We start from the raw sequence: 17,074 nt of genomic DNA, 5'->3' as shown, positions 1-17,074 counted from the left end.
GGTCAGCCCATTGATTTCAATGGGACTTTTGAAACTGGTGCCTGAGCCAAAACCGCGAGTAATATACGATTGTGGCTTAATTTATTGTATTAGTCTGATCAGTAGGGAAATCTGTTGCACAATCTTTAGCAACTTGAAGGGTCTTCAAATTCACCTTGGTAAACCTATTGTATAGCAGACAAACTTATTAAAGGATAGGTTTGCAGACTTTCCCCCCATTTCTGTCCTTCCAGTGCATTTGTTTTGTCAATAAAGACAATTATCAAAATAATTTTTTGTATTGCTAATCCTAGCTTGTGGCACAGTTGTTACATTTTTGTACTGTAGGTCCATGACTTTTCATCTTGTACTGTACTGCAAGCAATAGGCTGCTGCATTATAACTAGGTAATTACTAAAGTCCAGGTACTGTACTTGGGGGAAGCAGTCGGGAAGCCGACAGACGTAATCCCGACCGCCGGTTTCCTTACTGGCTAATCCCAGCAAGGCACTAATGACAGGCGTCAAGATCCCGACGCCTGTCATTAGACCTACGCCGGGAGCCCGACACCCGGCTTACTGATCGAAGGTAGAACTTATGGTTAGGAACCCCTTGGGAGGTTAGGTTTAGGCTAGGGGAAGGGAGGTTTAGGGTTAGGCACCCCTGGGGGGAGGTTATGGTTAGGTATCCCCACCACAGGGGACTTTAGGAGGCAGGGAAAGGGGGGTTAGGTATAGGCATTTAGAAGGGGGATTAGGGTTAGGCATTTGGGGGGAGGTTAGGGTTGGGCAACCCTAAGGGAGGGTTAGGGTTAGGGGATTGAATTAGGTTAGTTAATACTTACTTTAGGACAATCAGGATTTCCTCCTCTGTCGGGCTGCCGCTGTCGGGATTTGAACCTTGTGGCCGGCAGTAAATCATGCCAATTCCGTACTTGGAGATCACAGTTATATGTTGGACCTGCATACATGGCATTTGTTTTATGTTAATCGATATTTATGAATGTTATTTGCAAAACTGTTCATGTTGATTCCATAAATCTAGAAAAATAAAACCATTCTTGGCTACTTGCTGCAGCTAAACCTCAGTTCTATTGGTTTACCCTAGCTTGGTCCGGATGGTACTTATAGTGGTGTCATTGACATGTTCTCACCCTCCATGAGGTCCAATGGAGGAGGAACATCCATTACGTTGGACATCACCGTGACTGAAGCAGGAACAGGTAAGAGCTGCATCCATACAGGACCTAATTATAATAAGTGCAAATCTAAGATTATTAGTAACTCACCCTGTCTAGCAGCAATGTCAGGCTCGTTTCTATGTGGTTCTTTCAGATCTTATTGTTGATATTTATATGTTTTTTGTTTTATATTTAAACGTGTTTGATTTAAACCCTGCTCCAATCCTGCTAGATTGGATTACTACAAATCATTGCTATTGTCTTGTAGTTTTGCAATAGGCATTCAAGTCAACTAATCATGCAGTCGATGTCACCTCTCAGCCAGCCTCACTTCAGTTTAAATATGAATCATTAAACCAGTATTATAAGCGTGGATTGTATTACACTTTTGAGGTCAGTAACATTGTGTAGCGCTACAGAAGTCTGATATTTGGGAACAATCCTAGTACGGCCACATGTATAAGGAGCGGTAACACCTTACCTGCTCCATGATGCAGATCCCACTGCAAGAACCCCATTCCCCCTTATTTTTAAGATCAACCTTTTCCGGTGCAGGTCTCCTACTGAAGATAATACCCACATGTTTCCCTCCTTGCCCCATGTAACCATAACTTCTAATGCCTGGGCAGGAACTTCTAAGTCATTCTTTAGTTTAATAAACCTTAAGCAGAGTCCGCTCCAACAGCACTTCCATTACCAGCAAGTTTACGTACTCTTCAAAAGTTAGCACCTGACGCCATATCTGGTGCCCATCTACTGGGCCCCATCTGGTGTCAAGATCAATACAGAGAGCCATAATCTTGTCCAGATAATAATCTGCATATCTATATGTGCAGCAAAGTATGCAAATCACAACCATTTCTGGTGTAATGTGCTGAGCGATGCCTGGTGCCAAGTAGATGTGCAAAGATTGGCAATATATTGTGCCAACTATAATGGGAATAGCCGTCACTACAGGAAGAATAAATATAATTTTCCTCCTGCTGGCTATCTGGTCCTACTCAGTGCAGTGATCAGGCTGACATACAGTAATCCTATGAGCTGTTCCAATAGTCAGTCACAGTTCAGTGCAGATCTGGAGGTAACAGGGACCATAAAGCTATTCACAGCTGCATTGAAAACTATGCGGGTGGGGTGAATATTTTGGGAAGATATTTGCTCCTTTCTTGAGCAGTTTAATCTGAGCTGTATTATGTTGGTCTGAGCAAATTATTTTTTACATTTTTTTTTTACCAGGCAACATTAAATAATGAGAATGGCCAACCTATACCTTACCAAGAGATTGACTTAGACATTGCGGATCAGGATACTCAGACTTCAAAAACGGACTCTGATGGGCGAGTGGTGTTCCAGATAGACACAACCAATATGATAGAGGCAAATGTTACTTTCAAGGTGAGTAATCAAACCTTCCTTCTATGTAAGTCTCCTAATGCAAGATTATCCATACCAGAACCATGATCCTTTTATGTGTTATCTGGGGGAGACTGTGGGTAGAGAAGAGACTCTAAATAGTTAATCTATTTGAGATGAAACTCCTAGATCCAAGTTTTGTGCCTCTCCGACAGACACTATATAAAAATAGAATACCTGGGGGCGTAGCCTAGCAGGCAAAGAAAGAGGATGCACTCTGAGGGAGCCCTAGCCAGGCATCCAAATAAACTTTCTAGAGCACTTTTCAGCTGCCTTCAAGTGACCCCCACAGGCTTATACCGGGGTGACTAGACTGTGCTGTGCTGGGGAGTATAGTCCACAGAGCCGTAAAGTCCCCATGTGCTCTTGTGGGTTGCAACCTGCCCGCTCCACAAACTGGGACCTCTAGTGATGGTCACCGCCGGGGACATCGCCACGGTCATGAGATGGGACTGCGCCCTGCACCTTAAGTGGCCTAGCTCTCTTCCCCCTTAATGCCCACAGCAGCTGGTGCTACTTACCTTCTGGTGTCCGATTACCTCTTGTTGCAGAGGAGACAAGTGGAGGGGCTGCTCTGACCCTTGGATCTCCTGAGGCCTGACAGCCATTTTCTATTAAGGTGCTTCAGATGCAGATGCAGGACAGTTGGGAGGTATGCACTCCTGCACTTGGACATGACCTTCCCGGTCTCCATTCATTACAGATGAGCTGTGGTGAGTTTGGGGGACCTAGAGAAATCTAACCTTACTTCTCGTTTTGCTGACATCCACTATAATATGTATATATATATATATATATATATATATATATGTCCCTGTGCCTGTTTCTGTGGATTCGGTATGTAATACCGCTGGCCGCATGGCCGGCAGTTCAAACCCTGGCAGCGTTAGGCTGACAGAGGAAGAGATCCCGCAGCGGCAGCCCGACAGCACTGGAAATCCCGATCATCCCCAGGTAAGTACTAACTAACCTAATTTTACCCCCTAACCCTAACCCTCCCTTAGGGGTGCCTAACCCTAACCTCCCCTCCAAGTGCCTAACCCTAATCCCCCTCTAAGTGCCTAAACCTAACCCCCCCTTCCCCACTGCCTAAACCTAAGTCCTCCGGGGAGGTGCCTAACCCTAACCTCCCCACAGGGGTGCCTAACCCTAAACCCCCTTCCCCTAGCCTAACCCTAACCCTCCCAGGGGGTGTCTAACCCTAAGTCCCCTCGGGGGCCCTAAACCTATCCCTCCCTGCCACAGCTGTCCGCTCATGACACCCGGCATCCCTTCGATCAGGGTGCCGGTCTCCCGGCGTATGGATAATGACAGGCGTCTAGATTTTAGACACCTGTCATTTAACCCTAGACGGGATTGAGGAATCGGGAAGCCGGCGGTCAGTACTGTGGCCGCTGGCTTCCTAAACGTATACCGTTTCTGTTTCTAACATATATGTCATCTATCATACACCTCTGTCCTGGCCTTTTGGGCAGTGTGTGTTTTATACTTTATATTGGCATTGGCTGTTCTCCTTCCTTTGAGACACTTATTTACAGTACTTCAGATCCAGATATTCAGCAATTAATCTTTCAACTCCATGGTTAGATCCTTGGCTCCCTCTTGTGGAGATGCTGCAATTTCACTCCATCATTGCTGGGAGTTTAATTCTCACCTCTATTATATGCCTTAGTAAGAGTGCATTTATCTTAGCTCTCCTGATAGGAGGATGCCTGCTGGGCCATGAGCATGAAGTGATGAGGGGAACCTGACATGTGACATTCATTTATCACAAATGTGATTTCCTGTGGAATATATCAAAAGCAATACTTCATAGGGAGAGGCAGTACCTCTAAAAAGGATTCTGCCACTTCAGTTAAATTTTCTCAGACTTTGGTTTTCAACCCTCTGTTTGGCGCTATGGGCCTGATTCAGAGTTGGGAATAGAGAGAGATATCTCTCTCAACTGATCATCTTGGTGAAACCATGCTGCACTGCAGGTGGGGCAGATTTAAAATGTGCAGAGAGATTTAGATTTGGGAGAGAGGTGTCCAAACTGACATCTAAATTGTAGAGTAATAATAAAGCTGTGCAGTATTTGTGGGCTACATGTAAAAGCAGCCAGTATTTACACTACATGCAAAAAAAAAAAATTATGTATTTACACCCCTTGCATTGCAACATGGTTTGTCCAGGTACACAGTTAAGTGCTATCACTCTCTCTATTCCCAACTCTGAATCAGGCCCTATGTCCACCTCCACACCTCAATCTGCTACCCAGAGATCCCATCTATGGCATGGGGCAGCTCTGAGGGCGGTGCAATACCTGACCCACACTCGCCTCAACTATCTCCGGCTTCCAAGAATGCAGGTTCTGAAGTCAATGAGATCTTGTCACACCTACATTCTCTGCTGACCCAGCAGGACATTCAGCAGGACCTACAACTTACGAACAGCATCTTCAGTAGACAGTCAAAAATCATTTAGCAACAATTCACACAGATCTCACGCAAGTGGCAGTCAAGTCGAGTCGTTGGAAAGCATTACAGATTAGATTGACTAAATTTGCGGACTTAGATGCTGCCTACCATTGTCAGCATCAGCTGGATGATTTTAGACAATAAGGGGCGCAGGAAAAATCTCACAATCAGGATTGTCCCGGAAGATATCTCACAACAGAGCCTGATTGACGTTTTGACCAAAAGCTTTAATGAGCTACTGGAGGCTGCCCCGATTTTACAGAGCTGCCTTAATCGAGCTAATCAGGTGTTACGTCCTAGAGGGATGCCTTCGGAAAGCCAATGGGACATTATATGTTGTTTTCATCATTAGATGCTTTAAGAAGAGATTCTGAAAAAAGGCTTGATTGGCTTAGGGGATAGAATTTGATGGCCATCCGATACAGATCTTTCAGAACTTATCCTGGCACATACTACAACAAAGACGTCTACTTCGGCCACTTCTGGATGAACTGAAGAAGCGGTATATTAAGTTTAGATGGGGGTTTCCTCTCAATGTTCAGGTTGTCCATGAAGTGGCCATCTGTGTACTCGAGGACTTTGAGGAAGTGCCACAGTTCTGCTCTGTCTTAGGTCTACCAACAATCTCCTTACCTAACTGGTTTGACCTTTGGGAGCCATCTATTTCTACATCTGGCAGAAGGTCAGCAATTCTAGGTGCAGAACATGCCATACACCTGTACCTGATGCTCCGGTGGTAACCTGAACTTTGCCTCTATGTCTGGTATATATAACTCTCTTTTGCTCCTTTTGGTAGTTTCCGTAATATTTTACAGTATTACTGTTTTTTCTTCTTAGCTCTCCTGGTACAATTATTTCTGATGTGGTTCACATTTATTGCTTTTATTGATAATTATATTGAATTTAAACTAGGGTAGGATCCTCTTATTTCTCTCATGGTTCTCAAGTTTTATAAACTTGATTAACCCTAGTGATTAAAATAGTTTCTGCTCGGGTTATGTACATACATATGTATCTTTCCATTCATTTCACTTAGGCTATGAGAAATACTTGAAATATACCTCAAATCGGTGTGTGACTATATATATAAGTGTCATGTGCACTATTACCCTCTACTTCCCCTTGCTCTGCTGTATGATGACCATGATCCCTTATGGGCCATTCAAAGGCTTCTAATGCAGAGATTTTGCTCAGTTTGAATATTCATTTTGTGCTTACATTGTTATTGCTCTGTACTCTGAGTTTGTTTGTTACTTATGCTATTGTTTTCTTTGTATATGTCCCGTTTGTCTTGCTCTCTTCTCCCATGTTTTTTCCCTTCTTCCCTCCCTATCTTTATACTACACGTAGTTGTCGGATGTTGGGCCTAGAGCAGACAGGGTATGAGCCTCAACATGGTCGCTACATCAGTAGGTCCGTTTAACTTTCTTTGAATATGGCGATAGCTGTATTTTCCAATAATGTTAAGGGCCTTAATGTCCCAGAGAAAAGGATTAAATTCCTCCATTTGCTTCATATGGACAAGGTAGATGTAGCGTTTTTACAGGAGATACATTTTAGGAGGGACGCTGCCCCAAAAATTGTCATCTCGTAATTTTCCTTTTGGATACCTTATTTATTACTCTGCTGCCAAGGCGTGAGACTTTTAGATGTCCAGAAGGTGCCTATAGGGGATTGTAAAAGGCTTCTTATTAAGACTACAATAGCTGGGCAGTGGTACACTTTTGTGAATTTATATTTCCCTAATATGAGGTGGTTACGTTTTCTGCAAGAATCTTTGGAGGCCATTGAATCCCATTTGGAAGTTATATTGGTTATGGGGGTGACATTATCTGGGCATTGGAACCCCAGTTAGACACCTCTTTTGGGACCCCTAGATCATCCCTCAAAGGGGCTCGTAGTTTCAGAGCTGTTCTCCACAAGTTCCAGCTGGTAGACTCCTGGAGGCTACTCCACTCACCCACCCTCTTACTGTAGGTCATACTCTCACATAGACTATTTCTTTGTCAGCCACTCTCATCTTGAGTAATTTGCAGATGCCACTATTGGACAGATAGTAGACTCGGATCACACACCTATTACTTTGTTACTGCGACTTAACCATTCTCCACCTCGTCACTGGCATTGGATGTTTAATAAGCTGCTCCTTAGAGATGTCAAATGTTTCAGCAGTAGCGATATGGGAGGCCCACAAATGCATCATTAGGGGCAAGTGTATTCAGTTGGGCTCTTTTCTCAAAAAAAGGGTTGAATGTAGGGATGCCTTGCACTCTAATATCAGGACTTTTGAACAGACCCATAAGAATGCTCTGCCCTTGGATGTGTACGTGGAATTGCAAAAAATGAGAGAAGCACTTAATACTTTGTTATCAGAGGGGGTCAGGCAAGTGTATAGACTCTGCAGACATAAATATTATCAGTGAGAGAACAAGCCCGGTAAGATGCTAGCGAGAGCCAACCGGGCACAGGGGTCCCAGACCTATATAGAGAGACTGAAAAATGATTCTGGTACTGGTCTGTTCCTCAGAGATCGCAAACATTTTTCAGGCTTATTACTCAGGACTCTATCATTTGAATCAGACCCGCTCGGAGTCTGAAACTTTGCATCAGAGCTTCAGACATACTTGGATGATATAAAGTTCCCCATTCTACCAGAGGCAGTTGTTCAGTCTCTGAACCTCCCTTTCACAAAGAATGAACTGTCTGAGGCCCTTAAAAAAATCCTAATGGGAAAAGCATGGGTCCGGATGGGTTCCCCATCACATGCTACAAGGCCATCCAGGATTGGCTGATCCCCCCCCTTTTCTATGAGCGGACACCATTTTATGACCAGCCCCTGGGCACTCACATAACTGTCATACCTAAAGATGGAAAAGACCCATGTTTACCTGAAAGTTACAGACCTATCTCTCTTCTAAATGTTGATATTAAATTACATGCAAAACTTATGGCTGACCACCTTTAAACAGTGATTACCAAGCATTGGGCCCGATTCAGACCCACTCGCTAGGCTGCGTTCGCACTTATTCGCCTGATTTTTGTGATCTGTGCATGTGTATGCATCACAGTGCACAAGCTAGTCATTGCAATCGCCCAGAGGGCCCGATTCAGACCCACTCGCTAGGCTGCATTGACACGAATCCGCACGATTTTTGCAATCTGTGCATGCGATGCAGTGCGTGTGCGCAAGCCAGTCATTGCGATCGAGAAGCAATCACCCAGAGCACACAGACTGCCCACTAGATTGGATGACAGAATGTGCCATTTGTGGGTAGTGACAGGGGAAGGACCTTGAAAACGGGGGAGTGGTGGTGCGAACGCAGGCGTGTCTGAGCGTCAAAACGGCATTTTTTGGGCATGCATAATTAAAAGGCATCGTCATTGTACACGTCACCTGGCTGTTTAAAACACAGCAGCACTCGCAGTGCTTGGGGTAGGGTAGGGTAGGGTCAACCACAAGCACTGCGTATGCCTCCGATGGTTCTCGATGTTACCAATTGTTATATACACTTCCTGGTGATGACATGTGCTGTGAAGGGAAAGTGGGCGTCAATACACTGGCTTGCGATCATACTGCCAACGCACGCTAAGACATAGTGGGCATCCTGATGACTTGCTGTGCGATCGCGGGATTTACATACTTGGCCCCCTGACAGCTGCGTGTGACTGCAGCCTAGTGAGTGGGTTTGAATCGGGCCCATAGTCCATTCTGATCAGGTCGGTTTTGTATCGGGGAGAGAAGATAATATCAATAAGGTTATTGATTTAATAACATATACGAAAAACCAGTAATATTCCATTGATGCTTCTCTCCACGGACGCGGAAAAGGCCTTTGATCTGGTAGATTGGGGTTTCATGTCGGCAGTATTGAGGAGATTGGGTCTAGAGGATGCGTTTCTCCAAAAAGTTTTCTCATTATATTGGGCACCCTCGGCATGGGTTAGAGTCAATGGGGTCTTATCTGATGCTGTACATATTACTAATGGCACAAGAGAAGGTTGCCCTCTCTCACTTTCAGTTTTCGTTTTCTGTATGGAAGCATTGCAAGGGCGATTATTAGAGTAATTCCCAATATAACTGGTTTAACAGTGGAGCCCACTCTCAGGACTATCGTCTTGCTCTCTTTGCAGATGACTTGCTAGCAGTAATAATGAACCTGGTAACAATCTTATGGGAGAATTTGACCGCTTCAGCCGACTTTCAAATTTTAAAATTAATTACACAGCACTGAATATCACTGCCTCTGTGAAGACTGCCTCGGCACTTTCTCATGGCATCCTGACCACTTGAAATATCTAGGTACAGATATGCCAAGTTACATCTTTGCTGCTGGCGTACCAAATTGCGCCACCTATGGCGAGAGACATGCGTCCACGAGTGGATACGCACACTGCGTTTGCCCCTGAGCCTCCATAGGCTCGTAAGCGCCCGCTCGTTCGTTCCGACCGATGTTCGCACAACTGCGCATGCGTACGGATTTTAATACGCATGCGCGAACCAGTCAGTGCGGCCGAAAATCGTTTGTTCGCTATATAGCGAATGCCTGCTATTTTGAGTGACAGAAGAAGGCGTATGTGGGTGTTAACAGGGGAAGGTGCTTGAAAACGGGGGTGTGGAATTAGATCGCAGACGTGCTTAAAGGTCAAAACGGGCTTTTTAAGGGAGTGCATAATTAATACAGCAGCGTCATTGACCACGTCACTTGGTTTTTTTTTACCCCGAACTGCTCGCAAAATAGCGGTTGAAAAAACCAGCCACAAGAATAGCGAGCAGTTCATACGCTGTTCGATGTGCTCGATTAATCTAATAAATAGCAGACATGACGTAGGATGCGAGCGGCCAGGGGGCATATTTTTCAAAATTACAACCGCAAGTTTTGCTCGCTCGTTCAGACTTAGAGGCGTGAACAGACCGCAATTAGCGAACGGTTCATTTGAATAGCCACCCCTTGTTTTAGAACGAATGACCGCAAATAGCGAGCGGCTCTGAATCAGGCCCAAAGTGCACGCCATAGCGTACAGTAGCATATGCAGGTACAGGTAATCACATGGCACGATGCGTGCGCACATTTGTGGCGCTATCAGCAACAATTTCCTGAAATTAGCCAAATTGCGCACCTTAAATCATTTCCCCCTTCTGAACAAGATTCGTTCAGACCTTATAAAAATGGCTCTCGCAGAAATTCTCCTGGTTAGGTATAATGAATGTAGTACAAATGAATATACTTCCTAGACTACTATATTTGTTCCAAACAGTACCTATTAGCCTTCCCGCCCTATACTTATCGACAATCCACATCATTATTTGAGACTTTGTGTGGAGAAGTAGGAAGCTGAGATTTAAACACCAGTTCTTGTTCTGACACAAGAGGAGTAGACATCTTCCCATGATTTCGGCCTACCATCAGGCCACTGTCCTTCATAGAATAGTAGATTGGTATTGGAACTCGGGGTGAGCGGGTTCGGATTTCTGAAATCCGAACCCCCCCGAGCCCCCCCGATCCGAGTCCGATCCGAGTCAGGCTCGACTTTTCCCGCCTGACTCGGATCTGACATCGAGGCAAAACGTCATCATCCCGCCTTCCGAGTCTCGCGGGTTTTGGATCCTATATAAGGTACCCGCGTCGGCGCCATTTTCTCACTCGGCTGTGGACAGTGAAGAGGGAGGGTGGGAGTTAGTGCTGTGTAGTGTAGTGTAGTGTAGTGCTGCTGTTGTCCACTACTTCAAAGTCCATAGGGGCTGGCTGTGTTGTGCTGTGCTGCTGTTGTTAATAGGGGCTGTGTCCACTACTTCAAAGTCCATAGGGGCTGGCTGGACTGTGTTGTGCAGTCAGTTCTCCATAGGGGCTGTGTCCACTCCAAAGTCCTGTGCAGTGTCCCAGTCCTAAAGGGGTGCTGTAGTGTTGTCCAGGGGGTGCTCTGTCCATCAGGGGTGCTCCCCCCAAGTGCTAAAAAAATAATATATTTTCTGTGTTTGTGAATTGTGTGCGCAGTAGCCGCACGTGCATCAACAAAGTAGTGCCAAGCGTGCGCCTGTGTCATAAGTAAAGGGCCGGCTGGCTTGACCGTTAAGGGTGCTGTAACCCCCGAAAGTACACTCCAGTCCAAACCAAAAAAAAAATTATTTTCTGTGTTTGTGAATTGTGTGCGCAGTAGCCGCACGTGCATCAACAAAGTAGTGCCAAGCGTGCGCCTGTGTCATAAGTAAAGGGCCGGCTGGCTTGACCGTTAAGGGTGCTGTAACCCCCGAAAGTACACTCCAGTCCAAACCAAAAAAAAAATTATTTTCTGTGTTTGTGAATTGTGTGCGCAGTAGCCGCACGTGCATCAACAAAGTAGTGCCAAGCGTGCGCCTGTGTCATAAGTAAAGGGCCGGCTGGCTTGACCGTTAAAGGGTGCTGTAACCCCCGAAAGTACACTCCAGTCCAAACCAAAAAAAAATTATTTTCTGTGTTTGTGAATTGTGTGCGCAGTAGCCGCACGTGCATCAACAAAGTAGTGCCAAGCGTGCGCCTGTGTCATAAGTAAAGGGCCGGCTGGCTTGACCGTTAAGGGTGCTGTAACCCCCGAAAGTACACTCCAGTCCAAACCTAAAAAAAAATTATTTTCTGTGTTTGTGAATTGTGTGCGCAGTAGCCGCACGTGCATCAACAAAGTAGTGCCAAGAGTGCCCCTGTGTCATAAGTAAAGGGCCGGCTGGCTTGACCGTTAAAGGGTGCTGTAACCCCCGAAAGTACACTCCAGTCCAAACCAAAAAAAAATTATTTTCTGTGTTTGTGAATTGTGTGCGCAGTAGCCGCACGTGCATCAACAAAGTAGTGCCAAGCGTGCGCCTGTGTCATAAGTAAAGGGCCGGCTGGCTTGACCGTTAAAGGGTGCTGTAACCCCTGAAAGTACACTCCAGTCCAAACCAAAAAAAAATTATTTTCTGTGTTTGTGAATTGTGTGCGCAGTAGCCGCACGTGCATCAACAAAGTAGTGTCAAGCGTTCGCCTGTGTCATAAGTAAAGGGCCGGCTGGCTTGACCGTTAAGGGTGCTGTAACCCCCGAAAGTACACTCCAGTCCAAACCAAAAAAAAAATTATTTTCTGTGTTTGTGAATTGTGTGCGCAGTAGCCGCACGTGCATCAACAAAGTAGTGCCAAGCGTGCGCCTGTGTCATAAGTAAAGGGCCGGCTGGCTTGACCGTTAAGGGTGCTGTAACCCCCGAAAGTACACTCCAGTCCAAACCAAAAAAAAAATTATTTTCTGTGTTTGTGAATTGTGTGCGCAGTAGCCGCACGTGCATCAACAAAGTAGTGCCAAGCGTGCGCCTGTGTCATAAGTAAAGGGCCGGCTGGCTTGACCGTTAAGGGTGCTGTAACCCCCGAAAGTACACTCCAGTCCAAACCTAAAAAAAAATTATTTTCTGTGTTTGTGAATTGTGTGCGCAGTAGCCGCACGTGCATCAACAAAGTAGTGCCAAGCGTGCGCCTGTGTCATAAGTAAAGGGCCGGCTGGCTTGACCGTTAAGGGTGCTGTAACCCCCGAAAGTACACTCCAGTCCAAACCTAAAAAAAAATTATTTTCTGTGTTTGTGAATTGTGTGCGCAGTAGCCGCACGTGCATCAACAAAGTAGTGCCAAGCGTGCGCCTGTGTCATAAGTAAAGGGCCGGCTGGCTTGACCGTTAAAGGGTGCTGTAACCCCCGAAAGTACACTCCAGTCCAAACCAAAAAAAAATTATTTTCTGTGTTTGTGAATTGTGTGCGCAGTAGCCGCACGTGCATCAACAAAGTAGTGCCAAGCGTGCGCCTGTGTCATAAGTAAAGGGCCGGCTGGCTTGACCGTTAAGGGTGCTGTAACCCCCGAAAGTACACTCCAGTCCAAACCAAAAAAAAATTATTTTCTGTGTTTGTGAATTGTGTGCGCAGTAGCCGCACGTGCATCAACAAAGTAGTGCCAAGCGTGCGCCTGTGTCATAAGTAAAGGGCCGGCTGGCTTGACCGTTAAAGGGTGCTGTAACCCCCAAAGTACACTCCAGTCCAAACCAAAAAAAAATTATTTTCTGTGTTTGTGAATTGTGTGCGCAGTAGCCGCACGTGCATCAACAAAGTAGTGCCAAGAGTGCGCCTGTGTCATAAGTAAAGGGCCGGCTGGCTTGACCGTTAAAGGGTGCTGTAACCCACAAAGTACACTCCAGTCCGAACCAAAAAAAAATTTATTTTCTGTGTTTAGCCGCACGTATATATCAAATCGATATAACATAAATGGAGGACCAAACTTTCTCCGATAAAAATAAAATAGAGAAAGATCAAGAACCACTTCCTCCTAGTGCTGAAGCTGCTGCCACTAGTCATGACATAGACGATAACATGCCATCAACGTCGTCTGCCAAGGCCGATGCCCAATGTCATAGTAGAGGGCACATACAATCCCAAATGGCAAAGTTCAGGAAAATGACCTTGAAAAAGACATTTAAATCAGCTGAAGAGAAACGTAAACTTGCCAATATGCCATTTACGACACGGAGTGGCAAGGAACGGCTAAGGTCGATCCCTAGTATGTTCATGACTAGTGGTTCAGCTTCACATGACGATGGAAGCACTCCTCCCACTAAAAAAATCAAAAGAGTTAAGCTGGCAAAAGCACAGCGAAGAACTGTGCTTTCTAAGAAGATATCACAAATCCCCAAAGAGAGTCCAAGTGTGGTGGTGGTTGCGATGCCTGACCTTCCCAGCACTGGACGGGAAGAGGTGGCTCTTTCCACCATTTGCACGCCCCCTGCAAGTGCTGAAAGGAGCACCCACAGTCCACTTGCTGATATGCAAATTGAAGATGTCACTGTTGAAGTACAACAGGATGAGGATACTGGTGTAGCTGGCGCTGAGGAGGAAGTTGGCGAGGAGGATTCTGATGGTGATGTGGTTTGTTTAAATCAGGCTCCGGGGGAGACAGTTGTTGTCCGTGGGATGAAAAAGCCCATCACGGTCATGCCTGGGCAGAAGACCAAACATTCCACCTCTTTGGTCTGGCAATATTTCTATCCAAATCCGGACAACAACTGTCTTGCCATATGTACCATATGTAAAGGTGAAATAAGTAGGGGTAGGGACGTCAACCACCTAGGAACATCCTCCCTTATACGGCACCTGCAGCGCGTTCATAAAAAGTTACTGTCAAGTTCAGAAACTTTGGCTCAGACCGTAAGCAGTCCAGGGACACCTAAATCCCGTTGTCCTGTTGTATCCAAGCGCCTGCAAACCACACCGTCAACTCCCTCCTCGTCAATTTCCTCCTTAGTCAGGATCGGAAGTAGTCCTGCAGGCCATATCACTGGCATGACTGACTCTCCTATCCGGGATTCCTCCGGAGGATCCTGCATTGCTACGCCTACTGCTGCCGCTGCTGCTGTTGCTGCTGCTGCTGGGAGTCGTTCATCATCCCAGAGAGGAAGTAGGAACACCACTACTTTTACTAAACAATTGACCCTCCAACAGTCCTTAGCGAGGAGGATGAAGTACGACAGCAGTCATCCTGAAGCAAAACGTATAACTGAGGCCTTGACTGCTATGCTGGTGTTAGACGTGCGTCCGGTATCCGCCATTAGTGCAGTGGGATTTAGACAATTGATGGAGGTAGTGTGTCCCCGGTTCCAAATCCCGTCTAGATTCCACTTCACTAGGCAGGCGATACCGAGACTGTACAGAAACGTCAGAAAAAGTGTCCTCAGTGTCCTGAAAAATGCCGTTGTACACAATGTCCACTTAACCACGGACATGTGGACAAGTGGAACAGGGCAGACTAAGGACTATATGACTGTGACAGCCCACTGGGTAGATGTATCACCTTACGCAGCAACAGCAGCAGCGTCACCAGTAGCAGCATCTCAGAAACGCCAGCTCGTTACAAGGCAGGCTACGCTGTGTATCACCGGTTTCAGTAAGAGGCACACCGCCGACAACCTCTTAGAGAAACTGAGGGAAATCATCGCCCAGTGGCTTACCCCACTTAGACTCTCCTGGGGATTTGTGATATCTGACAACGCCACCAATATTGTGCGGGCATTACATCTGGGCAAATTCCAGCACGTCCCATGTTTTGCTCACACAATAAACTTGGTGGTGCAGAATTTTCTGAAAAGCGACAGGGGCGTGCAGGAGACGCTTTGGGTGGCCCGAAAAATTTCTGGCCACTTTCGCCATTCAGCGACTGCGTGCCGAAGACTGGAGCGCCAGCAAACACTCTTGAACCTGCCCCGCCATCACCTGAAGCAAGAGGTTGTGACGCGGTGGAACTCAACCCTCTATATGCTTCAGAGGATGGAGGAGCAGCAAAAGGCCATACAAGCCTATACATCCACCTATGACATAGGCAAAGGAGGGGGTATGCACCTGACTCAAGCGCAGTGGAGAATGATTTCCGTGTTGTGCAAGGTTCTTCAGCCCTTCGAACTTGCCACACGTGAAGTCAGTTCAGACACTGCCAGCTTGAGTCAGGTCATTCCCCTCATCAGGCTTTTGCAGAAGCAGCTGGAGAAAGTGAAGGAGGAGCTAAGACGGAGCGATTCCGCTCGGCATGTGGGACTTGTGGATGAAGCCCTTCATTCGCTTTGCCAGGATTCCAGGGTGGTCAATCTGTTGAAATCAGACCACTACATTTTGGCCACCGTGCTCGATCCTAGGTTTAAAGCCTATGTGGTGTCTCTCTTTCCGGCCGACACAAGCCTGCAGAGGTGCAAAGACCTGCTGGTGAACACACTGTCAGCTGAAGCGGAACGTGACACGTCAACGGCTCCTTCTTCATTTTCTCCCGCAACTGGGGCTGCCAGGAAAAAACTTAGGTATCCTAAGCAACCCGCTGGCGGTGATGCAGGGCAGGCAGGACCAAGTTTGGACATCTGGTCCGGACTGAAGGACCTGGCAACAATTTCTGACATGTCTACTGTCACTGCATATGATACTGTCACCATTGACAGAATGGTGGAGGATTACATCGGTGACAGCATCCAAGTAGGCATGTCAGACAGTCCATACCTGTACTGGCAGGAAAAAGAGGCAATTTGGAGGCCCCTGTACAAACTGGCTCTATTTTACCTGAGTTGCCCCCCCTCCAGTGTGTACTCCGAAAGAGTGTTTAGTGCAGCCGGGAACCTTGTCAGCGAAAGGCGTAGGAGGTTGCTTCCACAGAATGTGGAGAAGATGATGTTCATCAAAATGAATTATCAGCTCTTCCAGGGAGACCAGCCTCCAGAAGGTACAGAGGGACCTGTGGTGGTGGATTCAAGTGGGGACGAGTTAATACTTTGTGAGGATGAGGATGTACACACTGAAGAGGGTGAGGAATCGGTGGATGAGGAGGATGAGGATGACATCTTGCCTCCGTAGAGCCAGTTTGTGCAGGGACACATTAATTGCCAGCTTGTTTTGTGGGGGCCCAAACGAACCAATCATTTCAGCCACAGTTGTGTGGCAGACCCTGGCGCTGAAATGATTGATTTGTTAAAGTGTGCATGTCCTGTTTATACAACATAAGGGTGGGTGGGAGGGCCCAAGGACAATTCCATCTTGCACCTCTTTTTTTCTTTGCATTATGTACAGTTTGGGGCCTAGTTTTTCTAACTGCCATCCTGCCTGCCACTGCAGTGTCACTCCTAGATGGGTCACGTGTTTGTGCCGCCCACTCATGTCGCTTAGCATAGTCATCCAGCTACCTCGGTGCAACCTTTTGGACATAAAAACACTATTGTGAGGTGTGAGGTGTTCAGAATAGACTGGAAATGAGTGGAAATTAAGGTTATTGAGGTTAATAATAGCATAGGAGCAGAAAAACCTACAAATTCTGTGATTTTAGCTGTTTTTATGCTTTTTTTCAAAAAAATACAGATCCAAAACACAAAACCCAGAACCCAAAACACGGAAGGGTGGTTTTGGCAAAACCAATCCAGATCCAAAACACGAAGAAAGATCCAGATCCAAAACCAAAACACAAAACACGAAAAGTGGCCGGTGCACACCCCTAATTGGAACACCCTGGAGAAGCAATGAGTTCTTTAAATTTGTGTT

The 17,074-nt window shown here is 46.3% G+C and overlaps 1 pseudogene; it reads left to right on the top strand.

The window, feature by feature from the left end:
- The window catches only part of LOC148501810 (ovostatin-like), a 182,618-nt pseudogene that overhangs the window by 70,213 nt on the left and 95,331 nt on the right, over nucleotides 1-17,074 (top strand).

The sequence above is a fragment of the Taudactylus pleione genome, unplaced genomic scaffold, assembly GCF_031769625.1.
Source record: "Taudactylus pleione unplaced genomic scaffold, aTauple2 ptg000502l, whole genome shotgun sequence".
NCBI lineage: Eukaryota > Metazoa > Chordata > Amphibia > Anura > Myobatrachidae > Taudactylus > Taudactylus pleione.
Note: the sequence above shows the minus strand (reverse complement) of the source record. Positions and strands in the feature narration are given on the sequence as shown.